At 42.6% G+C, this 24,332-nt stretch overlaps 1 long non-coding RNA gene across 1 annotated transcript in view; it reads left to right on the top strand.

Moving 5' to 3' along the window:
• Positions 1-24,332, top strand: part of LOC108515984 (uncharacterized) — a 112,048-nt gene that overhangs the window by 65,964 nt on the left and 21,752 nt on the right. The window contains exons 3-6 of the long non-coding RNA XR_001881687.1: positions 14,672-14,772; positions 18,191-18,287; positions 20,463-20,545; positions 21,059-21,261. This is a non-coding gene — a long non-coding RNA (uncharacterized LOC108515984). The remainder of the gene's footprint in view (positions 1-14,671; positions 14,773-18,190; positions 18,288-20,462; positions 20,546-21,058; positions 21,262-24,332) is intronic.

Consider the following 24,332-nt stretch of genomic DNA (forward strand, 5'->3'; position numbering starts at 1 on the left):
GACCTGAAGGGCTTTTATTGATGCTTCTTGGGTCAAATTTTGATCTGCTATTGATGCATTCTTCAACTTTTCCATGACTGAAAAAAATCTTCATTTCACCTTTATTTTAGAAAAATAATTTTGCTATTGACAATTTTTATCTTTCAGAACTTTGAGGTGTTGTTCCACTGTCTTCTCGCTTACATTTTTTCTAACAAGAAATATGCTGACATTCTTACGTTTGTTAATATGTCTTTTTTCACTGCTTTTAAGATTTTCTTTTTGTCATTGGTTTAGAGTAAATTGATTATGATGTGTCTTAATGCGGTTTTCATTATTATTATTATTATTATTATTATTATTATTATGCTTGGAGTTCATTGATTTTCTATTTTCTTAGATCTGTGGAGTTACAGTTTTCATGAAATTTGGAAACCTTTGGTCATTTTTCCTCAGTATTTTTATTAGTTAGTATTGCTGTGTAACAGATTATTCCAAAATTTTGCAACTGAAACAACACATTGATATATGTTCTTAATTTTTTGTTTTTTTTTTTTTTTTTTTTTTTTTTTTTTTAAGATGGAGTCTCTTGCTTTGTTGCCCAGGCTGGAGTATAGTGGCACGATCTCAGCTCACTGCAACCTCTGCCTTCTGGGTTTAAGCAATTCTACTGCCTGAGCCTCCTAAGTAGCTGGGATTACAGGTGCACACCACCACGCCTGGCTGATTTTTGTATTTTTAGTAGAGATGGGGCTTCACCATGTTGGCCAGGCTGGTCTTGAACTCCTGACTTCAGGTGATCCACCCACCTCGGCCTCCCAAAGTGCTGGGATTACAGGGATGAGTCACCACACTTGGCCTATTATTTCACACTTTCTGTGGGTCAGAAATCTGAATATAACTTTGCTGGGTGCCTCTGGCTTTGGGTCTCTCATGAGGCTACAACCTAGGTGTTGGCCAGAGATGTAGTATCTCCAGGTTTGACTGGGGCAAGATCCATTTACAAACTCACTTTTGTAGCTTCTGACAGACCTCAGAAGATCCATTTCAAAGCTCACCCACATGCTTATTGGCAGCCTCAGTTCCTCACCACATGGACCCCTCCATGTGACTGCCTCACAACATGGCATCTAGCTTCCTCCAAAAAAACAAGTTAAAGAAAATGAGAAAGAAAGCCCCCAGATGGAAATCAGAGTATTTTTGTAATATATTATACAATACAAGTTATATCACATCACCTTTGCCATATTTTCTTCATTAGAATTGAGTCAATAAATTCAGCCCACACTCAAGAGACAGGAACTAAAGAATAATATGAATAGTAGGAGGCAAAGATCACTGGGAGGTGATCTTAGACTCTGCCTACTATTTTGGGAACCCATTCTTTGCAAACTGCAATTACACATATATTAGGCCACTTGAAGTTATCACAGCTCACGGATCATAAGTTCCCTTTTTTAAAAAAAATTGCTTTTCTCTTTTTACCTCATTTTGGGTAATTTCTCTTGCCATGTCTTCAAGTTTACAGTTTTTTTCTTCTAAAACATGTAAGTTAAATATCTATTAATCCAATCCAGTGCATTTTTTATTAATCTCAGACATTGGACTTTTCATCTCCAAAGTTCAAGTTGGGTCTCAGTTATAGCTTCCATCTTGCTACTTAAATTTTTGAACCTATGAAATAGAGTTACAATAACTGTTTTAATGTCCTTTGCTGTTGATTCTTCTGCCTGAAAAATCCTGAGTCATTTGATTGATTTTCCGCTAATATTTTCTGCTTCTTAGTACTTTTTTATTGGATGACAGACATTGTGAATTTTACCTTGTTGGATGTTGGTTATTTTTGTATTCCTATAAAGATAATTTTTAGGACATTTTCTGGGACCAAATTAAGTTATTTGGAGAGAGTCTGGTCCTTTTGAATATGCTTTTGAGATTTGTTAGGTTAGAAGTGAACAGTATTCAAGGTTCAATAATTAGGGTTAATTATTTCCCAATTCTGAGGGAAGAGCTATCTCTATATTCTACCTGATTCCCTATGAATCATGAGGATTTTCAGTCTATATTGAGAGAAGAGGCATTATTTCTGACCTTGTGTGAAAGTTGAACACTATCACCTCTTATCTTTTTGGGTGTTTTTTTCCCTGGCCTCCAGCAGTTTCTCACATGTCTACACTTATCAGCTGAATATTTACTCAAAGGGGTATTCTTTCTGGAGACTTTTTTCTTTGGTTATCTCTCCTCTCTAGTAGTCTAGCCACCTTGGTCTTCCTCATGTCTCAGCCCCATCTCCTCAACTCAGGAGTTCCTCTGGGTTTCCCTTTTTTGCACCATGGCTTGTAATTTGTCTCAAAGCAGGTGAGCCGGGACAGTTATAGGGCTCACCTTGTTTGTTTCCTGTCTTGCAAAGATCATTATTTTTTGCCACTTGATGTTCAGAGTCTTAAGCACCATTTCTTAGGTTTTGGGTTGTTTCAGGAGTGAAAATAATCCTGGTCCTCGTTACTCCATGTTGGCTGGAAGCAGAAGTCTGATCTCCAGAAAAATATTTTCAATGGACAACAGCAACATTGTTGAAACAGCATGTCAGATGTTTATTCTTTCCTTTCTTTATAGTGAATAGGGATAAAGGAGGAACCCTGGTGTATACGGACACAGATTAGGGAAGGAGGAGAATAATTATGTTTTTTTTTTTTTTTCCAAGCTCAGAACATGATTTTCACAGCCTCACCCAGATATGATTTCCCTAAAAATCCTCCTTCATGCTGTCATTGAATTTGTGTCATAAGTTAGCCGCCCATGGCTTTGAGGTCCCACAGATGCTCAAATCTCTTCCTTAGAACCTATAGCTGAGTTGAGGCTAGACTCTGGCTACAAGTGTCTCAGATGATAATCTTTTTTGGCTCATGTGCAGGAGGCTAAATGAAGAGGCTGATTCATTTCTAGTAGTTAAATCAAACCATTTGGTACTGTTCACTAGTGGCCATTAATGTGTCAGTGACACCTCTGTATAAATCCTATCTTCGAGCTGTAAAAAGAATACTGATTAGTGTGACCATAGCAGAATCCAATTAGCTTTCCCTCTTCTCATCTAATTTTTAATGTAATCATATTAATGTGAATTTTAATAATGATTTATGGTAATAGCATTTCTTTACCTTCTCATGAAACTAGGTAACTTCTTTTTGAACTCAAAGTGCAGCAAGAGCTGCCTTGCCCATAATTCTCATTTTTTCCATTTCCTGTTATAATATTTTTAATCCTCTACTTTTAATCATATTTAACTGCGCCCCATTCTTGGGCTGACTTAGTGTACTCTTAATGTCAGACTTCACAAAGCACATGTTTCCTGGAAAGGCTGTCCTTCATTAGTTAGGAAGGAGAGAAAGTGTTCATGTCAGTGCTCTGTGAACCATCATCTATGGACAGAGCGAGAGTGTTCACACCAAGTTATGTAACCAAGAAGGTTCCTCAAATGTTTCAGGCAGGGCAGGGGAATAGTATCAGCTTAAAAACAGCTTGAACATTTCTGAAGCAAGGAAAGAGCTTTGATAAGCACATCTGATTAAATATTTTTTTCTGCTCTGGAATTTGTTATGAACACTGACATTGTCTTAGTAATACACTGCTTTTACAATCCATACAGATAAGAACTCAAACATTACCAGAAAAATAATGCCACAGTGTGGGAAATGTCACTCTCCCAGTCAGCAAGGGCAAATGTGCATTCTCAGGCCTTGGCTGGAGGAGGGAAGAAGATACAGGGAGAGCCAGATATAACAGTCTAGAAGCAAGAGGAGGCATCCTGGAATTTCAAGAATTTAAGGCAGTCAATATTGCTGTGGTTAAGAGCACAAGTTCTGGAGCCTGTCTGCCTAGGTTCAAACCTCAATTCTGCTCTTTCTAGCTGTGTGAACTTGGACAAATTACTCAACCTCTCTGTGCCTTGATTTTTGCTCTAAAGTGGAGAAAAAATAAAATAAAAAATAAAGTGGAGAAAAAATAGTATCTAGTTCATAGGATTGTTGTTCTGTAACAACTAAATTAAAATGAGCTAATACATGGGAACGCTTAGACGAATGCCTGACGTATACTTACGTTAGCTGCTGTTATTCCTGAGACATCTAATCAGGGTTAGATCTGTGCTGTCCGGTATAGTAGCCACTGGGCACATATAGCTGTAAAGTATGTTTCAAGTATGGCTAATGTGACTAAATGATTGAATTTTAAGTTTTATTTAATTTTAATTAAAAATAATACTTGATTCAGTTATTGCTATAATTTTAAGTATGTTTGGAACAGTTTAGAAATTTGAGTTCATTTTTTCAGTTGTAAATGTTATGAAATCTACAGATTCAGTATTTTAATAAAATTTAGCATCCAGATTTTGATGATGAAGTATAAGAAAAAAAGGCTGTAAAATGTCTCATTATTTTTTAAAAAATATTGATTGCGTCTTGAAATGATAATATTTTGAATACATTTGGCTAAATAAAATATATTAAAATTAATTTACCCTGCTTATTTTTATTTTTTAAATATGTATATTCGAAAATTTAAGACTAGATATGAGGCTCAAATTGTACTGAACAGTGCTGGGCTAGATATGAGGGACTTTATTTACTATGCTAAAATGTTTGACCTTTTTCCTAAGAGCCATGGGAAGATACAGTGGAAGAAACAAGGCCCAATTTACATATTTTTAATTTACATATCAGAAAATTTATGCTGGCAGCTGTGTGGGAAATGAATTTAAGGGGAAAAAGACCAGAGTTAGGGAGATCAAATTAGTTGCAAAAACGTAGAAGAGAAAATCGTGGTCTGAATGTGAATGGCTGCGTGCATGGAGGAAGCAGACATATTGAAGAGGTAGACTTCCTCAGCAAGACAGGATAAAGTGAGTCCACATTGATTCCCAGGCATGTAGCTTGAGGAACTGAGTAGATTTTCTGAAAAGGTGCCTAGAGGATAAGGGATAGAATGTAATTTAAGTATTAAACTAAGTCCCTTTAACAAAACCACCCCTGATTCCTTTAGCTCAGTTAATCAGATTGCAGGGGCTCCCACACTTGGGAGCCTCTTGGCTGGTCTTTTTTTTTTTTTTTTTTTTTTTGAGACGGAGTCTCCCTCTGATCCCGGTTGCAGTGGTGTGATCTCAGCTCACTGCAACCTCTGCTTCCCGGGTTCAAGCAATTCTCCTGCCTCAGCCTTGCAAGTAGCTGGGATTACAGGCACCGCCGTCACATCCCACTAATTTTTGTATTTTTAGTGGAGACTGGGTTTCACCATGTTCGTCAGGCTGGTCTGAAACTTCTGACCTCAAGTGATCTGCCCGCCTCTGCCTCCCAAAGTGCTGGGATTGCAGGCACCCGCGGCTGGTCTATTCTTTTCCAGACCTGCTCCTCAATTAAGAAGCACCAAATGAAGTCTAGAAATTATCTCTCTCTATCTCTACTTTTAAAAACAACAACAAACAAACCAGACATATTCCAATATTGTTACTACCATCTGGTAAACATAGTTAACAGTCTTCCTTACTTTGTACTCAAAAGGCTTCTAGAATTCAAAAGGATTATTTTTGAAATGAGGATGACAGAGAAGGTCTTTTGGAGAAGTTCTTTATTAAGAAAGCAATGCAGCCTTGTGGAAAGAACACAGGCTTAAAATCCAGACGCATCTACCCCTGGATCTTGGTTCTACCACTTTCTGATTCTAAGTCCTAGTACATGAAAGACTCGCAATCAATATTTGCTGAACGCAGGAAGTTTACTTAACTCCTCTGAGCCTCAGTTTCCTGATCTGCGTAAATGAGGTGATTATTTCCACAGTGAAAGTTGTTATGTGGGTGAGATAATCCTGTACATAAAGTGCCTGGCACTTAATTAACACTCATTAAATGATAGCATTCGTGATTACACTTTAGAATAAAATAAAAACAGAGGGCAAAACTATTTGTGGCACTTAGTCCATCTTGTATTGCTATCAAGGAATACCTGAGACTGAGTAATTTATGAAGAAGAAAGGGTTATTTGGCCCATAATTCTGCTGGTTGGAAAGTTCAAGATTAAGCATCTGCATTGGTGATGACCTCAGGCTGCTTCCACTCATGGCAGAAGGTGAAGGAGAGCTAACGTGTACAGAGATCCCACGGCCAATCTAAGAGGACTTGGTTTGGGGAGCTTCTGGATAGCTGAACACATGGAACCTCCATTCTATTGGAGGGTAGCACATCCATGGATGGGATGGGAGCCTCCCCACATACCTTGGCCTACCTAGCTGTTCATCTGTATTCTTTGTAATATCTTTTATAATAAACCACTAATTGTTTTTCCCTGAGTTCTGTGAGCTGCTCTAGCTAACTAAATGAGCCAAAAGAGGGGGTTGTGGGAACTCCAGCTTGAAGCTGGCTGATCAGCAGTTCTGGAGGCTGGACTTGTGACTGGTGTCAGGGGGCAGGGAGCAGTCCTGGGGAGTGACCCCTCAACCTGTGGGATCTGACACTATCTCCAGGTAGATCATGTTGGAATTGCATTGGAGGACACCCAGGGGTGTCTGCTGCTTGGTAGTGGGGAGAAACTCCCACGTCTTTGTTCACAGAAGTCTTCTGTGTTGCTGATTGTTGTGGTAATATGAGAGCAGAGGGAAAATGTGGCTTGAGAGAGTTTTTCCTGAAACAATTGGTGGCAGAAGTGGGATTTGCTAGACTCATTCTGACTAACAGAAACTTGTGGTTTGGGAAGAGAAAGGATAAAAGGGTGGTGGATGAAGAATTTTTGATTCCTGGTGGCGACGTGGTCACCTATGGTATGAAGCCAAAGCTGTGGGATCCGTTACTAAAGGTAAATATTACCAGTGGAATTTAAAGATGGATCTAACTCCCATGGGGTTGGTTCACTGGTTGCATAAGGAAATGGAAACTCATAAGAAAAAAAAAACAAAATAGTTCCTTGGTTATACCTATAATGGCCAAAATAAAAGTGGAAGAGAGTGCTGGGTCAGGCCTTGAGGCTGGATCAAGCTCAGATGTGGGTCTGTCTGAGCTCAGCCCACTAGTCTCAAAGTTATCAACAAAGGAGAAAATTGTATGCAGCGACAATACAAAGTACCACTGAGACCCGTGGTTACCAAGAAGGTAGTCAATGTGGAGGAAGGACAAAACCAGGTAACTATTGAAACCAAAGAGAATAATGTGAAGGAATTGCTCCATTTTGTAGATAAGTATCATCGGCTTCCAGAGAACCCTTTACTAAAACAGACTCTGAAAGTGACTAATTTAGGCACAGTATCTTTGGTTTTAAATGCTGCAGAGTAGAACAGCATGCTCAGGTTGATGGAAGGCCCACAGCTTACTGTTGAACAATCACAGATAGGTATATATGATCCAGACACACAGGAGGTTATTCATGCGGTAATAGCCAGCTTGGTGTACCCAATAAAAGCTACTGTAAGATTGCTTTACCTTGAGATGGGAAACCGTCCAGTTCCACCTGTAAGTGCCAAGTGGAGCATCCCAGATGAAGCAGCTGAAATGCTTCATATGCAAGCCATGTGGGACTGGTTTTATGATGGCAGGAGTATTCATTCAATGAATATGTCCATAACCCAGGTCATGGTAAATGCCGTGGCTAAGGGGACCCCTTCTATATTGGCACCCCATGTGACATTACTCCTTCAAAATCGAACGGCATTTTGAGAAGCTGAACCAAATTTGCTGTCTCAGCTTTCCCTTATGGGTCATACAGATGCTAATAAAAATAATAGGTTAGTTGATGTTTTTGTTAATTAACCTAATGAGACCAGGGAAAGACAAAAAGCAGAATCAAAGGGCTCCCCAAGAAGGTGGAAATTCTTTTTTGTTTTATTTATTTATTTATTTTTTTGAGACAGAATCTCACTCTGTCACCCAGGCTAGAGTGCAGTGGTGTGATCTTGGCTTACTGCAAGCTCCACCTCCAGGGTTCACATCATTCTCCCGCCTCAGCCTCCCGAGTTGCTGGAACTACAGGCACCCGCCACCACGCCTGGCTAATTTTGTTTTTGTATTTTTAGTAGGGTTTCACCGTGTTAGCCAGGATGGTCTCAATCTCCTGACCTCGTGATCCGCCTGCCTCGGCCTCCCAAAGTGCTGGGATTACAGGCATGAGCCAAGAAGGTGGAAATTCTTAAAAGGTTATTTATAAATGAGGTGAATAAAAAAACATTGATATGGGGTGAAAACACGAAGAAAAAGAAAGGAGAGTCATAGGACTTATCCCAACAGGAAGGAAATCTTTAGATGGCTATTAAAAAACAGAATGAATAAAATGGAAATCGATAGAGTTAAAACAAAGGAAATGGATGGGGTCAATACAACAGTATCAAAGGTTGGGTGGACCAAAGGGAGCCTCTGCTAATCCCCCAATATTAAAGGGCTTCAACCCAGTTTGCTCTATTTCCCCCGGTTTAGAGAAATTGTAAAAGCCAGAAGGCAGAGATTCTAATGAGAAATCTAATCAGACTTTGAGAAATTGTCTGGTGCAATAGTCAGGTAGGTCAATCAAAATAAAGATTGAAGAAAGATCAGGGTCCTTTGGCTCAGCCCTTGGCTGGAGACCCAAAGCCTTTTGCACAAAAGAGGATAAAATGGTCTGGGGGTGGAGAAGAGAAGTTTCTAAAACTAGAACATAAAAATGTAAGGACTGATAGGATTATGCAAGTTGATATTTATTTGAACACGCTTCATGTGAAGTGGTTGCATCTCTTGCCTAATTGTATCATGGGAAATGACATTGTATCTGATTGGGGAATTATTTCCCCTACCTGGTACTGTAAAACAGAAGGCATGTAAATCTGCCCTTCAAGGAATATTACTTTTATACACTAAATGGGAACCAATAAGCTTGCCCGAGCCCACACAGTGCAGAGGAGAAGCTAGAGCACCTGATAAAGATAAATTCTCCATTTGACAGCACTCTGTGGTGCATTTCCTGGGGCTTATAGCAAAATCCTGTGAGCATTTCCCACAATGACTACAAAGACTTTGGACTAAACAATTTCCAGTTGAGGGGCATTTACTACCTTGCTAAGGGAAGTTAACTGAAGCTACTCCTATGACTGAAAGACATAACATGATCTTGACACCTGAAATACCAATGCTATCTTGGATGACGTCAAGGAAATACTCTAATGAGGATAGTAATGCTCAGAAGAATTCCGTAATAAAATGGAAATGGTTTATTCAGGATTATGCTATCTGGGAAATGCAAGAAGAACTCACAAGCAGGTAGCCTCTTTACCCCTAGTACTGACTCTGGAACTGTGTGAGGTGCTGCTGGATTCTATCAACGCTTGGACAGTACAATATGAACAGTTCTTGACTGACCAAAAAGGAGCTGCTTGGTTTACAGATGGCAGTTTCAATGTGAATGGACGACATCCTGTTTGGAAGTCAGCTACTTTGATCAAAGAAGATAAAAATGGATCAGCTTGGTGGGCTGAATTGCATGTTGTTTTTTTTAACAGTGATGGAAGAATTGAACAGTGGTGGAAGCCCCTGTGTTTGGGTTTTTACTGACTCATGGGTAGTGACAAATGGCTTGGCCACATGGTCAGGCAGAAGGGCAATGGAAACCCGGCCTATTGAAGAAATGCCCACATGGGATATGGCCCTATGGAAATTTGAGGGGTGTGTTAAAGAAGAACAAGTGCCCATCAGAAGAACTCCCTTCCAGATCTGGAAGGTGACTGGAATCAGCAAGTAGGTATCCCTGTGTGCTCCCTGGAGGTGGCCACCTGGGTCCATGAAATGAGGGGACATAGGTCACTGCAGCGGTGCAGAGATGGGCTGAATTGAGGCATGTTACCTTTGCACCCTCTCTGGCACATAATGCCAGTAAGAATTACTCTGTTTGTTACCAAGAGAGACAGAAACTGTGGATAGCTATGAGACAGGTTTCCTGATGGAAAGGCCCTGGCTGATACGCCTTCACGAGTGTGTACTCACCCCCAATATGAGCGGGGCTAGTGTCCCTACTAGATTTTTTCTGTTTCTAATTGATCTGGGGAAAAGCAGGTAGGGAGGATGGATGCTGGTATGGCTATGCAATCTTGCCAAGGAAGGAGTACCCTGCTATAACAACTATATATACACATATATATATATTTAGTAGAAACCCTGTCTCTACTAAAACAACTATATATATATATATATGTGTGTGTGTGTGTGTGTGTGTATATATATTTGTTATATCAGGGTAATAGGTAACTATAACTATAAAACTATATATATTTTTTCTTCCCAAAATCACCTCAAACATATTTATTTTTCTTTTTCTCCCGTATCTGATGCAGTGGTCTTAGGACCAAGGCTATATAACTCTAAGTGCTGGAAGCAGAGATGATTTCTAAGCAAGAAACTGTCACTGTGTTTTTAAACCTCATGTCAGAACTCCTGAGGGCCTGATGGAGGTGGGCTGTGCCTTCCACCCATCTAGCAACATTGGGGTTAAGAGCGAAGCAGCCATACTGCCTGGTGGTAAAAATAGCTCACTAGCTCTGTGCCTGTGTAACCTTACACTATCTGAGTGGGAGTGGACTGAGAAGGAGGTACTTGCTAGACCTGTATTGCTGCCTACAATCCAGGCCAGCACAGTGGCGATTCTGATGTCCCTTCACAAGGTGAAAATGTTTGGGTATTCACGGAGAGAAGGAGAAATGTTGCTCAGTGTAAAGAAATGAATAAATGAGTTATTAATTGAGGGAAATTCAATATTACATTAACAACTCAAAAGAGTTCCAGACAAAGAGATGACACTGTTTCTTAGCTCAATTATTCCGGATGCTTGAAAGGGTGTATATGTTTTACCAAGATCACTACTGCTTTTGGAACCTGACAAGATTGAAAGTAAATCTTCAAACCTGTGTGGCCTCACTCTGAGAGACATTCACGTAACATGATGGACTGGACTAATTATTTATGATTATGTATATTCTTTTGATGTAAGGGGTCCGTGGTCAAAAACCAGAGTGTGGGCCAGGCGTGGTGGTTCACGCCTGTAATCCCAGAACTTTGGGAAGCTGAGGCGGGTGGATTGCCCGAGGTCAGGGGTTGCAGATCAGCCTGGCCAACATGGTGAAACCCTGCCTCTACTAAAAACACAAAAAATTAGCTGGTGCATGTCTGTAATTCCAGCTACTTGGGAGGCTGAGGCAGGAGAGTTGCTTGAACCCGGGAGGTGGAAGCTGCAGTGAGCCAAGATTGTGCCACTGCACTCCCACCTGGGCAACAGAGCCGGACTCTGTCTCTAAACAAACAAACAAAAACCCAGCGTGTGGCCCGTGGTGTTTTTATACATATTTATTTATATATGTATGTATAATATATACTGGCTTTCATCCATGGTCCCTGGCTCATAACTCACATAGCCCTTTTTACGGTCTTTTGTTAAAATGTTGGGTGTGTTCAGAAACAGAACCTGTCTCTTACCCTCTTTCACTGCCCTAAGACAGGACTCTAATCTTCCTCACCTTTCAGACTGTGGGACTTAAGACCCTCCCCTGAGATAGCTCCACCCTATACCTGCAGGGAAGAAATGCTGATGTCATGAAGCTTCCATAAAAACCCAAGACCGCTGAGTTCGGAGAACTTTTGGACAGCTGAACGCGTGAAGGTTCCTGGAGGGTGGCATACCTCTGGAGGGCATGGGAGCCTGTGCCTCTTCCGGCATACCTTGCCCTACCCAGCTCTTCATCTGTATCCTGTGCAATATCTTTCACAATAAACCACTAATTGTGTTTCCCTGAGTTCTGTGTTTCCCTGAGTTTTGCTCCAACAAATTAATTGAACCCAAAATGGGAACTCCAACTTGAAGCCAGTCAGTCAGAAGTTGTGGAGGCCTGGTCTTGTGACTGGTGTGTGGTGGAACGGGCAGCAGTCCTGGGGCCTGAGCCCTCAACCTGTGAGATCTGACACTATCTCCAGGTCGATCGTGATGGAATTGACACCCAACTGGTGTTCGCTGCTTGGTGGTGGGGAGAAACTCCCACACCTTTGGTCACAGACGTCTTCAGTGTGCTGATTGTTGTGGTGGTGTGAGAGTGTTAGGGGTGGCGAATATCTGGGTTACTGATGGGAAGTAGGTACAGGTCTTCAGCAACCTCAATTCTTGTCTTCTCAGAAGAAAGAGTTCAACTGAGGGGCAGAGGGCAGAGAAACAGACTGAGGCATGTTTCAGAGCAGGAGAGGAAGTTTATTAAACAGCTTTAGAGCAGGAAAGAAAGGAAAGTACACTTGGAAGAGACTCAAATGGGTGCTGTGGAGGCCAAATGGGACATTTGACCTTTTGCCTTGGGGTTTTATACGTTGGCATACTCCCAGGGTCTTGTGTCCTTTTTCCCATGATTATTCCTTTAGGTTGGGCCACCCGCATGCACAGTGGTCTGCTAATACGTGAGAGGTGAGCATGCTTAGCATGTTTACTGGAGTTGTTCAAATGCTTGCCTGTGGCATTCTTCTCTTTTCCAGTGGAATGCTCCCAAAAGGTCATATTCCACCATTTTGTCTCTTAATGCACATGCCTGAGCCTACTCACCCAATTCCTGAGCTGCTGGTTACCAATTCCAAGTGTTTTCATCTATTGTGAAATTGCCTCTCCCTTGCACCTGCAACCAATTATCACTTTTAGAGAGGCAGTGTGACAACTGCCGGACCATCACCTGATGGTCGTCTGATATTCCTGGTGGGTCAAGAAGAGCCCTCTTCTGCCTGCTCATGCCTGGCTAGCTAGCTACTGTAACAAGAGCAGGGGAAAAACGCAGTTTGGGAGAGTTTTTCCTGAAACAAATGGTATTAATCTGTTCTTGGGAAATCTGCCCCAATTACCCAAACACCTCCCATTGAGAATCACCTGCAACATTGGGGATCAAATTTCAACATGAGGTTTGGAGGGGACAAATATTCGTACCACAGCAGGCACGTTTCAATGACTGCACATGGCCCATTTTGCCTTCAGACTGGCATTCTGTTCATTTCCCAGTCAGTGGGGGCATGGCTGACATAGATCTAAATCTTGAGGCGATCCTAAACCCAGAACTTTTGTTATGAGCATCAACTTTCACCTTCACTCCACCAAGTCTCTAGCAGGGCTGGGTTACCAACAACAACATCGTCTTTGTTTACTGTCTTCTTTTCTCAGTCCTCTTCCCTCTCCTTCATCCCTCCTGGGGAAGAAATCTTAGAAACACAAAATGCTAAAAAGAGAGAACAGGTGGGACCTGAGCCAGAACAAAGGTCCTGGATTGCTCACATACTGATTAACTAATGTGGGCTCTTCTGGAGGTGGCAGCTGAATCTATTGCATATTAGCTGAAACGATCACCCTTAGACCGGCCCTCCTTTGCACTCTGAGTTTATAGCAGCACTTTCCAAGTTTGGCTTTTTATCACAGCTTAAACAAATATTTTATGTGTAAAGTACAGAAAAGTGGGCCAATTGCTCTTCTCTGCCTTCTGAGAAGAATGAAACTCCTCTCAAACATTTTGCAAGAAACTAACATAATCTCCCCGACTGTGCTGGAAATAGAACACTGAAGAGCCATTTAAGAGTATGAGGCAGCCTGCGTGGTGACACTGATGAAATGGCCAGGGAATGAAACGCTTGCCCAGATGAGGACTCTTGGCGATAATGTTCCCAGAGAAACAAGGTCCTGAACCAAACCTTTCATCCATTAAACCAGTGTTTGCAAAGTGGCTCCACTGTATCTCCCCATGTCTGATCCTACTGGAACATATGCTCCTTCTCCTAAGAGCCTTATCCTTTACCAAGAAAGACAAACACAGCCTTGAAACAAATAGAAATCAACTAAGTACTTAACTGAGTGATATTAACTCTAAGTGAAGGAGAGTTTCCAGGAAGGGGAATCAATGTGGGCTGAGATGCTGAAAAGGTCTACATGAAGAAGACAGAGGTTAAGCTAAGCTGTGAAGGATGAGTCAGCTTTTAGTAAAGGGAGGAATGAGGAAAGGGCATTGGAGAGGGAGAGAGAGAGAGAGTGAGAGAGTGTGTGTGTGGGTGTGTGTAAGGAGCAAAGAAGATTCTAAGACAAGGAAGTGCTAATAAGTAAGACGTACACTATTCACTCAAAATCTTAAACTCCTCCTTGTATTTCACGCAGTCCTCTGCTCCAGTTCCCTCGTCTTTCCAGCCCTACCTAACAATTCTATTTTGCTAACTGTAAATTTTCTTTTTTATACTGTATCTTGTATCCACCAGCCTTATTAATAGATGGACTTCAAATCATTTCTAATGTTTCATGTACAAGAAGAGAGAAGATTCTTCTGTCTTCCAAAAACAGGGAAGAATCTTCTCTCCTCCAAAAAAGAGAGAAGATTCTTCTCTCTTCCAAAAAGAGTGAAGATTCTTGTGAGTTCCCAGTACAAGGCTGATCACATGCTCACTAAATACTACCCAGTGGCTGAAATTGAATTTATTTCCCTCAATTGCACATCTCTGAGAGGACCAAGGAATTTCATGACTGCTATCCTAGCATTTTAAAGAGAAGATGCGAGAGACCAAAATGTTGGTAACAACTACAGAAGAATTTCTGTGAGAGACTAAAGCTCTGAAACTATAGGTTACATTCAATAACTGGCATTGAAAAGACTGATTTTGTCTTTCTTTCCCTCTCTCTGTCTCTCTCCTTTTCTTTCTTTCCAGAATTTTCCACAAATGAGTTCATTTATAAAGAGAAAGGCAAGCTTTGATGACAACACCTTCACAAAACGGGGTCCTCTGAAAACATTGGTCTGGATTGAGGAGTATGTTGCCCTGCCCGGATCCTTCAGTTCCTCCCTATAGTGTATTCAGCTTGATTCCAGCCTGAGTGTCCAGGCAGTTGGTACCCACAGCCCCTTCTGGGCCCCAGGGGAAGGCATCCTTCCCCTCCCTCCTCCCGGAGGCTCTGAGGTGGCTGGCCTCCTGCCTGGCTGTGCCAGAAAGCAGCATGACCACCAGCACTACTGTGGTCAGGACAGGAAGAAAATCTCGGGCATTCACAGCTAAACTATGGTTTGAGAAATGCTGGCGACTGAGGGTTGGCTGGGTAAAGGAATAAGAATAGCAGCTGCAATGCACTCTTTGACTCTGCCTCTCCCAAAACAGTCCCTAAAAGGACCATAGAAAGGATCACAATGTTCATGGCTGGGCTTGGCATAGTCTTAGTCCTGGGGTGAGGGCCAGTGAAAAAACCATGAGGGTTTCTTTTGGGGTCTTTCTGAGGGTAGCAAAGGGAGTCTCATGGCCCATCCTACTTCTAAGTAGCATTCTTTTGGCCCTAAGAAGGACCCGCTGGAACTCAGGATTTTTTTTTCAGTCCAGTTTGAAATCCCAGATGAAATTAGCCCTGTGTGGTAGCATGCACCTCTAATTGCAGCTACTTTGGAGGCTGAGGCAGGAGAATCACTTGAACCTAGGAGGCAGACGTGGCATGAGCTGAGATTGTGTCACTGTACTCCAGCCTGGGTGACAGAGTGAGACTCTGTCTCAGAAAAATAAAATAATAAAATAAAATAAAATAAAATAAAACAAAACAAAATAAAATAAAATCCCAGATGTCTCTTCCATTGAAGACAACAAGGAAGCATTGTCCCCTTTATTTCAACCCTTGAGTCACATCAGCGTGTGCTGGTGGGACCTTAGGGTCCATATCACCCAGTCAAGTAAGAAAATCTATCCATGTTAGTTAGGTTTTTTTTCTTCCCATTGGTTCTTTTCACAGTAGAACCAAAGTAGAACATGCTTCTGCCATTGGTACACATGTCTGGCTTCTAGATAAGGAAACTAACTTTTTCTGTCCTAACTCACAGCTGTATTTAGGCCCTAAGGATCTGGGAAACAGAGATGTGACAGGTCACCTTTTTCCGCTTCATCTTCTCTTTAAAACAAATAGGCCTGGACATGGGCAAACACATCTATAGCAAAAGATTGAACACTGAATCAGGGTCATGTGCTCCATGCTTCTTAGTTATTTTTATTCATTTAAGGGAATCAGAAAAAGCACAGGAGGCCCTCAGGACATGAAAATTAAATGTGGCAGCTGAAACTGGCATCTGCAGGCGCAGCTCAAGCAGGCTGGCACCGCTAAGCAAGGCATTTAAAAGGAGTTGAGGCTGCTCTAACTAAACTGAAGAAAACCTGGGCAGGGGCCATTTAAAGGAAACAAGTTCCCTCTCTTCTTAGAACTAAACTCACATACTGTCTTCCAGCTAAGGAGAATAAGAGGGGGCTTGTTTAAAGGGCATTCAATGTCAATGACTGTTTTTTTCTCCATAAAGACTGACAGTTTAAAGAGAATCTGTTGGCAGGCTGATTGCAATCTTGTTTGTACCAGAGCAATAGGAATCTTGGTTATAAATATGCAAAGCATCATGAAAAGATCAAGGCTCAGTGGCTGGGGTGCAAATTGGTCTGGGCTGTTTACTGCATGAGGAATGCCTTCCCTCCATCCTCCTCTCCCAGTGCAATCCCACACACAGAGAAGAATCCATGAAGACAAATACCTTGCCATGTCCCACTCTCCTGCTTCCCAGGGCTTATTCTGGTGTGGGCCTGGCTCTGGGGAAAGATTCACACCTGGGCAGGAAGGACAAGGTGGAGAGAGGTTGGACAAGGAAATGAGCTCCCTGATCCAGGACCTGGCCTGCTATAATTTTTGGCTCAAATAGAGTGGCTTGCTGTTGGACTAACCATGAATTTGGGTCTGCTTCAGTAATTTCTGAGAGATGAGAGGAAGTAATGCAAACTCAGTGTTCACTCCAGCCTGGACAGGTCTCCTTAGGGTCAGGCCAAATTCTGTTCCAGAAAAGGAAGATTAACTCTGTGAGGAAGTCCCAGGCTTGGCATCCTGGCTCTGTCATTTAGGGGGCCCTGGGTCCTTGGGCAAGTGGCTCGGCTGGTCTCCTCACACCACCTTTCTCTGTCCTGCCAAGGTTGCTGTGTGTGAGGATGAAAGGAGACAATGAGTATAATACATCATGCCTGGGACAAGGGAGGCACCCAGTCAATGGAAGCTATGACTAAAGGTCTGAACTAGGAGTTGGAGAGAATGGTAGGAATTGTGGGACTTTCTCCTCAGTTCAGCTAAAAACCAGATCCTTGTCACACAGCCAGGAAAGATTAGGCACGCAGACACTTCGAAGCGGGGAGGGTTATGAAATTTATTGGGCGAAAAGGAAAAAGACTCTCAGCAAAGTGTGAGGGGTTGCTGTTAACAGGCCCCCATCTCACAGAGTGAATTCCAGGTTACCACACAGGAACAGGAGGGCCAGGCTTCCCCTTCCTGCAAATGGAATGAATTTCCGTGCCTCCACTCTGTTCTCCCAATGCGCAGGCCTATTGGAGATTCTCCGGGGACCATTTATACTTGGCTGTCTCAGAACGGTCGTTCACTGCACTGTCTGTCCTGCGGCTTCCCAGGAGTTTAAGGAGTTTACTTAAAACCCTTTTCCTGGCTTTGCTTTGTTCTGCTGTTCAGTCTTCCATCAGCCTGGGCCTACTTCTACCTGTTGCCATTCTTATGCCAAGTCTTAATGTGCACTCGCTCCCTTCATGAGCAGATTCGAATTTTTAATCCTTCTGTCCCCACATTTCCTGCCTTGTCACTTTCCTCAAGGAAACAGGATATAAAGCACTGGAATGGAGTGGGGACATTGTCTTCTTCATTCAGTTAAAATTTTTTTAAATCTTTGAGTGACAGATCCCGGGAATTTCTTAGCCTACATTGGTGAAGCAATTGGCCCATGGATGCTTCACTTGTTTCTGTAAGAAGCAAGTCTAGAATTTAGTCTCCTAAATGTGAAAGAGACAGAAAGAAGAATCATTCTATCAGGGCAGAGTATAGGGAAACCCTAAGGCATAGTGCAGAACCCTGGAGCAAGTAGTTGCTGAAGATAGTTAGCACCCCTAAGCCAAGAGGGACCAGGGAGAGACTGCCTGGCAGGAGATGTGGTCTGCAATGGAGGGAGGCTGACAGCCTGGGTCCACCTTACTAGAGAGGAAAGAGGGGGAAAAATACCCTAGCCTCACTCTCCCCACTCCTCAGATTTGCCTGTGTTCCCCATAGGCTGAATCCCACAGGAGTGAGAGGGCCTGGACCCCTGTGGCAATCCCTCTGATCAGCCTTCTTCCCAGGGTGGAGAGCAGCGTGGAGAGCAGGGTGGAGAGCAGGGTGGAGAGCAGGGTGGAGCAGCATGAAGTACACATCACTCCAACAGAAGAGAAGCAATTTGGAGGAGAAGAAAAATCAGTCCTTCATGAAAGGATCACACTGATCTTGGTAAGTGTAAACTCTAGATGCCCATATGATATAGTTTGGCTGTGTCCCCACCCAAATCTCATCTGCAGTTGTAGTTCCCCTAATCCCCATGTGTTGTGGGAGGGGCCCCATGGGAGGTAATTGAATCCTGGGGGCAGTAATTCCCATGCCGCTGTTCTCGTGATAGTGAGTGAGTTATCACGAGATCTGATGGTTTTATAAGGGGCTTCTCCCGCTCTTGCTTGGCACTTCTCCTTGCTGCTGTCATGGGAAGAAGGACATGTTTGCTTCCCCTTTTGCCATGATTGTAAGTTTCCTGAGGCCTCCCCAGCCCTGTGGAACTGTGAGTCAATTAAACCTCTTTCCTTTATAAATTACCCAGTCTTGAGTATGTCCTTATAGCAATGTGAGAACAGACTAATATACCATGTCAGTGAGCCCTCACCCTCTGAACCTACAACCTACTAATTCCTACTAATTTTTCTTGCAGAGTATCTCCAGCAAAATATCAAATTTCCATTGTACAATTTCTTGTTTAAAGAGACTATCAGTTGTTTATGACTATATTAGGAAATTTACAAATAAATAAACTAGAGTTATCACAACAAACAAAACACTGTTTGGCAAGTATATCAGTAAAGATTGCAACAGTGAAATGACCAAAGTCACCTAGTGAGCAAAGAGCCTTACTATGATATTTTTCCATGTGGCTTACCTCCCTCAGAAAAGCTGAGGTATATCAAGTACACCTACCCCGATACCCTATTTTTTATAACACCTCCATCCATGAATAAAGTGGACATGGAGCTCCCAGTCACTTCCTTTCCTGACATGCTCCCTTTTTCTTTGCAACCACTATCAGGTCAACCAAAGCTTGCAATACCTAGTTTTCCCATCTACTGGATTAACAATGAAGAGCATAGGCCTTTCTCTGGCTGCATTTTTTCTCTGTGCTGATTGAAGGTTAAAATGGAAGGTTTTTGTACATTGTGTTTCCTGGAGACAGACTCTGAGACCGAGAGTTACATGCAGAAGGTTTACTGGGGGAGTGTCGGGAGAGACAATGTCAGGAGCTGAGGAAGGCAGGATTGGACAAAGACAGAAGCTGATCCACAATGTAGCTGCAATAGGGGTCTCAGCCCTTCCTGTGGGAAGCTTTGGAGCTGGGTTGGCCTTTCAGAGATGTCCTGACTGAAGAAAATGTGTCAGCCTTTGTTTCCTCACATCAGTCAGTTTCCTCACAGTCAGATGGCCACTGGCCATCTCTGGGAGAAAGTGCAACCTTAAGTGAAGGAGTTCTCTGTAGCCAAGGGCAATTCCCAGTGAGCCATGTAGTTATGAATTGTCAGCAGCTGAGAGTCCCAGCAGCTGAAGCATGAGTGTGTTGCCTCTTTAGAGAGAACCCTGACAGACTTACAGCATCCCCTCATCCCACATAGATCCTCTCAGCTTCCAATGAGTCTTGTTTCTTATGAAAACTTGGACACACCAGTGGGATGAGCTCTAGCTTTTCTGCTGTAGCTGCCTTCACATTCATAATGGATGCTCATTGCCTTTATCCTCTACCCCTCATTCTGTGTTTGTGTCACCCTCAGCCAGCACTTCTGTTGGTCTAGGTGGCTAGTCTAGGGGGGTGCCTAGACCCTCAGCACTGAGGAATATAAGGCCCTGGTTACCAGGTCCTTTTCAGGCTATGGCTGCTTTACCTGAATGTATACACTAAATGTAGGCATGGAAGAGCCAAAAGACAGCACAGCCAAGGCCCTATGGGCAGGAAAGGCAAGCCCATGCCTAGAATAAGTATCGATCCTAGTCAAGATGAATTGTTCCTCCATCTAGGATTGAAAAGATTCAAAGGGATTGATTTGGTACCAAAAGACTGGTTGCTTTCATTGAGTGAGGGTGCCATATTGGGGACCCATTGCCCTTTGTTGCAGGCAGGTTGGATGGACACTCAGCAGCATCCATAGTTAAATCAGCCTTTGTGAGTGTGCTGTTGGGGCTATGCATGAGCCTTTATTTCTGCCATCATGGCTACTCTGTTCATGAATCCACTGTATAAGCACTGGGGTGGAAAAAAAAGAGGCTGCCTGATATCTACTAGCCGAGCCAGTTTGTTACGTAGCGCCTCTTTTGCAGTATATGCTATCCAGTGGGCATTAACAAAATCTTCACAATTTGTGTACAGCCCCATAGGCTCATCCCAGTGCCTCCTCTGCAGACAATCTTGTCCTCAGTCTTTCAATTGTTTTCTTCCCATGCCCTGACAAACGAACCAGGTAATTGGCTGCATGCCCTGTCTCTAAGGACCATACCAACTATTTTAGGTTGGGTAGCATGGAAACCAGACTCTGAGACAGAGTTGTAGGCAGAGGTTTATTGTAGATAGCACTCATGAGATACAACTTTAGGGAACTGAGGGAAGCAGGATTGGAAAGGGGGCAAATTGAATGAGGTCTGACTTCTTTATCCTCATATCAGTCATCGGTCCCAGGTTGCCCCAGGCAGGAGCTCATAATCTTGAATGAGACATAGCTTCAGCTTAGAGGGCAATTTCTAGTAAGGGACATAGCTATGTATTGTCAACAAACAATATTTCCAATAGCTGGGAAATGGTTGTGTCAGACCTCAAGAGGTGATCTAGGTAGTATACCACAGTAACCATTCTAATGTTATATCATCAATTTTTTTCCAATTCTGGTTAAGGTTTTATCTATTGCTGTGTAAGAAACTGCCCAAAATTTAGTGACTTGAAACAACAATAAACACTCATTATTTTGTACTTTTTGTAGATCAGGAATTTAGGAGGAGCTTACCTAATGGCACCTGATTACCTAATGGCATCCTCACCAGCTTACCTAATGGCACCCTCACCTGGTTCTGGCTCCGGGCCTCTCACAAGATTGTACACATGATGATGGCCAAGCTTGCGGTCATCTAAAGGCTTGACTGGAGCTGGAGACTACACTTCCAAGATGGCTCACTCATATTGCTAGTAAGTTGGTGGTGTCTGTTGGCAAGAAACCCCAATTCCTGGTCATATGAATCTTTCCATAGGGCTGTCTTCATAACAGGGCAGCTGGTTTACCTCTAAGCAAATAATGCAAGAGAGAGAAAGGCAGAAGCCACAATGTCTTTTGTGACCCAACCTTGAGAGTCACATACCATCATTTCTACAATGTCCTGTTGCTTGTGCATGTTGACACTATTCACTGTGGGAAGAGACTACACAAGGACATGGATACCGGAAGGCAGAGACCCCTGGGGCCATCTTGGAGACTGGCTACCACAAGAAGTTTGACAGATCTAGAAGTCTTGAACCAAAGGTCCTTCTGTCAAATGCTCTTGTCATTTTGATAATAAACTCGGTGTCTTAGAGGTGCTAACAAAAAGGTTATATGTACCCAGGAATTGAAAGCGGCTGGAATTCAACTACTTGAGTGCCATCATGCTTTTTTCCTGCTACATGGTTTAATAAAGTACATATAACTGTGTTTCTGTACAGCTGTCTATCACTGCAATAATCTCCCATTACAGCAGACTTTGCCATAAATTTAAAAGATATTATTTCTTACCCTAGAAATAGTTTGCAAAATCATGTCATTGTGCTCAAGCAGCTTGTGCCATGAAACTGCAACCTTTCTGATTTCTCACATTTTCCAGGATTCTGTAGAGAAGCTTACATGTCACCATCTGGGAGATCTTTATGATTACTTTACCCTTCTATTCAGCATGAGTTATCTAAGTTTATTATTGGTAATTATAGTTATGAGCAGTGATTAAGTTCTGCTAGACAGATAAACTTTTCCTGAAGGGCACTGCAAAGAAAGAAAAATACATAGGTCTTGCTCGTAAAGGCATTAGTATCTTGTGAGAGCAAAAGCACAAATCCATTGTGAGCCCATAAGAACTATGCAGATGGCTGTGCGTGTTGACTCACGCCTGTAATCCCAGTATTTTGGAAGGCCGAGGCAAGTAGATCACCTGAAACCAGGAGTTCGAGACCTACCTGGCCAACATGGTGAAACCCCATCTCTATTAAAAACACAAAAAATAGCTGGTGTGGTGGCAGGCACCTGTAATCTCAGCTACTCAGAAGGCTGAGGCAGGAGAATCGCCTTGAACCCGGGAGGCAGAGGTTGCAGTGAGCCAAGACCATGTTGTACTCCAGCCTGGGCAACAAATGAGTAATTCCGTCTCAAAAAAAAAAAACAAAAAACAAAAAAGAAAAAAGAAAAGAACTACGCAGATGTAGCAACTAAATGGGAAACTTCCATGGGAATGAAATCTTAATAAAGCTCTCCCTGGCCTCTATCTCTCAGCAAAAGTTTTTCTAACCTAGAAAGAAACCCGATTTGAAAATAGAAGAGCAAAGCCCTCAGCTAGCTTCATGTCAGGGATGGACTGGAGGAGAGGAGAGGAGGGGCCCGTCATTGCTGCTTGTCACCTTAGTGGCTTAGAGGAGTCAACATCAGCTATAAATAGAATGCTGCCTCCATGACACCCTCTCTACCCAGCAGATCACACCACATCCCCTTGACTGAGGGATGCCCTTTTGCCCAAGGCTCTAATTCATTTCCATGACTACCAGGAAGGTCAGAACAAACACATTTCTACCAAGAGGAGCCACATTTATTTTGAAGATAGAAAATCAATACCCTTATTATGTGGAGGTATGTACATTGCTTTAGAAGCATTGTATTCAGGTCTGATAGAAAAAGTCTACGTAACTTGAACTTAGTTTACATGCTGGGCTTGGAATTGAAAGGAATGGTATCTTCCATTTATCCACTTAGTCATTCAGCAGATTTATTGCTCATGAAGGAACTCTGTTAGGCACAAAGAATCACCCAGAGCTCAACAGGATAAATAAATAGGGTGTCTGTCTTAAGGAACTCAAACAGATGGGCAAACAGATAAAAACAATATAAGTTGATACATCTCATGATAGAAATAAGCACTGAGGTTTGGGAGAAAATCTCGAATTCGGTAGGTAAGGAAGGGGAAGAAAGTGTGCTCTGAGCAAAGGCAGTAGCATTTTCTAAGACACAGAAACCAGAAAGAACATGATTTGTTCAGTTAATTACTAACTATGGCTAGAATTTCAATAATTTGTGGGGAAGGGATACTAGATGGGCTTGACGTGGGTCTGATCAGGACAGGTGTAGGAAGCCCTACTTAGGAGGTGAGATTTACTCTGAAGGTAACTGAGAACTTCTGGAGAACCTTATGCAGAGTGTAATGATTAGATTTGTGCATGCTGCCACACCCCCCTCCCCCTAGGTACAAAAGAAAAAAAAAAAAAAAAACCACTCTGGAAACAGCAAAAAAAGGACAAGAATGGATGAGAATAAATCCCTAAGGAACTCTTGCATTTATGGGGAAAACAGAGCCAAGAAGAAGACTTAGAAGGGGAAGTCACAGAAGTAAGAAGAAACCCAAGAGAGAGTAGTTTTATGGATTCAAGAAATAGGAAGAGACAAGAGTGCCCAAGGCCACAGAGAGCTCAAGAAAGGCAAGGATTGGGCTGGGTGTGGTTGCTCACTCCTGTAATCCCAGCACTTTGGGAGGCCAAGGCGGGCGGACCACCTGAAGTTAGGAGTTCAAGACCAGCCTGGCCAACATGGCGAAACCTCATCTCTACTAAAAATACAAAAATTATCGAGGCCTCGTGGCGTGTGCCTATAATCCCAGCTACTCGGGAGGCTGAGGCAGGAGAATCCCTTGAACCCAGGAGGTGGAGGTTTCAGTAAGCCGAGATCGTGCCACTACACTCCAGCCTGGGCAACAGTGCAAGACTCCATCTCAAAAAAAAGGAAAAAAAGAAAAAGAAAGGCAAGAATTGAAGTGTGTTCAGTGGATGAGCAACAAGGAAGGAATCAGAGCCTCAAGGGGAGAACTTTCTGTGAAGAAGGACAGGCAAAAGCAGGTAAGGAAGAAACGAGAAAGAGGAAGAGGAGACAGCAAGTGCCACCTTTTCTAAGATCCTCACTCTGAAGAAAAGAAAGTCTCTCTTTGGATGAAAATATGTACTTGAGAGATTTTGTTTTCATTTTTTTTTTTTTT

The sequence above is a fragment of the Rhinopithecus bieti genome, unplaced genomic scaffold (genome assembly GCF_001698545.2).
Source record: "Rhinopithecus bieti isolate Rb0 unplaced genomic scaffold, ASM169854v2 scaffold_34818, whole genome shotgun sequence".
Taxonomy (NCBI): Eukaryota; Metazoa; Chordata; class Mammalia; order Primates; family Cercopithecidae; genus Rhinopithecus; species Rhinopithecus bieti.